Source organism: Lynx rufus, unplaced genomic scaffold, assembly GCF_022079265.1.
Source record: "Lynx rufus isolate CCGP_SWC_20201006 ecotype Redwood Valley unplaced genomic scaffold, mLynRuf1.p SCAF_4, whole genome shotgun sequence".
In the NCBI taxonomy this organism is placed as follows: domain Eukaryota; kingdom Metazoa; phylum Chordata; class Mammalia; order Carnivora; family Felidae; genus Lynx; species Lynx rufus.
This window is the reverse complement of record NW_025814856.1, coordinates 25860856-25863290: the sequence shown is the minus strand read 5'-3', so window position 1 is coordinate 25863290 and position 2435 is coordinate 25860856.

Here is a 2435-nt window from a genome sequence, read left to right as displayed (position 1 = left end):
AATAATCAGCAGCATTCAAGAGGCACCACCATGTGATAATGGCACTATTTAATGGCATATATAGCATTAATGGCATATATAGCATTAAATTTTAAAGTATACTTCATATACACTTTATATATTTTCAAGTATATATACATTTATATCTTTTTGGTTTTTTCAAGTAAGCTCTACGCCCAACACAGGGCTTGAAATCACGACCCCAAGATCAAGAGTCTGCCGTCTCAGCCAGCTAGGCGCCCAATAAAGTGTGTATTTTTTTAAAGAGAATCATTATCTTTTAGAGACATAGTCTGAAATGAATGAAACATCTGTGATTTACTTTAAGATAATCCATGGGAGGAAAAAAAAGAGCAAATAGTTGAAGATGATCAATGGGTACATGAATGTTTGCACTATTCTCTTTACTTCTGAATATGTTTGAAATAAAAAATAGTAGCGCTATCCATTGGTAGTTTCTACTTTGTTAAACACCAGGGTTTTAGGTCTTTAAAAAAACTCAATGAACTTATTAGTTATCACGTCTATAGCACACATTTATCTGAGGCTTAAAAGCACATACACAAAGTGTGCACACACAATCCTCCAAAAGTGCCTAATACTCTAAATAAAATGTAGAGTCCTGAGAATACAACTAAATATCAGTTTTTGAAAATCAACTCTTTCACAGTGAAAACAACTTAAATTTTCCTCAGGGGAGGCTGGGTGGCTCAGTCAGTTAAGCTTCTGACTTTGGCTCAGGTCATGATCTCACAGTTCGTGAGTTCGAGCCCCATGTCAGGCTGTGCTGACAGCTGAGCCTGGAGCCTGCTTCGGATTCTGTGTCTCCCTCTCTCTTGCCCCTCCCCCACTCACACTGTCTCTCAAAAATAAACATTAGAAAAAATTTTTAATTTCCCAAAAGAAGATATAATTGTCTCAAATTACCCAAATATAATCAAACTACATTTTTCATGTTGCCCAAGTAAATAAAACAATCAAAATTAAATGCCACCAGACACATAAAATTGCAAAAAATCTCAGCTGGCTACTTTCTCTAATTTATTCATAAAAATAATCATTCAGTTGTTAATAATTAACAAATCTGAGAAATTTTATCAAAAACAAACTTCTCCCCAGTAAAATGGTCACGGAAGGAATCTCGTAAGTTTTAAACTTTTGAAATCCTGGAACAACTAATATTATTCCCATTTCTATATCTATTTTCAATTCAAATCATTGTCTTGCATTTACCTCAGCTAACTCAACAACACATAAGTGGCTGAATATGTTTTTTTAGGTAACCTCTAATCAGTTTGAAGTATGAGACAATTTTCTAAAAAGATAACCTCATCCTAGCACATTTACTGGAACCTGCCAATAACATGAAGAGATATCAGACTGAAGACAGTTTAGCTGAAGATGGTGAAAAAGGGGTAATTATAGGTTTCTGGATATTGGTCATTTGTCAAATCTTAAAATAAATTTTCAGAGAGACACGGGCAAAAATGGATATAGGTAAGTATTTTCATCCTCTTAGGGACAGAATCTCAGAATGTTCTCATAAAGAGGACGTAAGGAGGACCCTACTCGAGGGCACACAGCCTCAGAACTCCATACTTCCCCTAGAAAATAGGAAAGGAGTGCCTGGGCGGCTCAGTCAGTTGAGCATCTGACTCTTGATTTCAGCTCAGGTCACAAGCCCCGCATTGGGCTCCACATTCCTGCCTGAGATTTCTCTCTCTCTCTCTCTCTCTCTCCCCCTCTGCCTCCCTCCTCTGCTCACACTTTCCCTCTCTCTCTAAAATAATAATTTAAAAAATTAAAAAAAAAAAGGGAAATAGGGAAGAAATTACAGGATTTCTTTTATAAGGTGTTCTGGTAAACTAGGAAGTCACGCTGTAGCTAAACTAATCCTTCCTATAACCTCCAAGAAAGACAATCAAATCAACTATTCAAAATAAAACTACAGTGAAATAAATAAAAGTACATACGTATCTCCAACTGCTCCAGAGTCTCCACTCACTGCAGTTTTTCTCCTCAGAAACGGACTTAACTGTAATAATAAAATATATTTGTGGGCCACCATAACGCTATGAGAATAAAGTGGCTAAAGAGGCAATCTGTCCCTGTGCTCAGTACGAAGCTAGAATAAGGGTCAAATTCAGTGCTGACAATTGGTGGCTTACTGAAGAAAAATCTATAATCTTCAACCTAAGTCCTATTTGAGAAAATTTATCAAACTATTATGCTCACTGTTCAAGTATGCATTATTTTAGATAAAACTACTAATTCCATCCATTCCTGCTCCAGTAACACAGTACAGTTCTGTAGACTGCATCCTAAGGTTCTACAGAATCCTCTTGAGTCAAATACAAATGTGCTACAGGCAGTATATATACACTGGGACATAAACCAAATAATGTGTACTTTACACAAGGAATATAATATTCCCC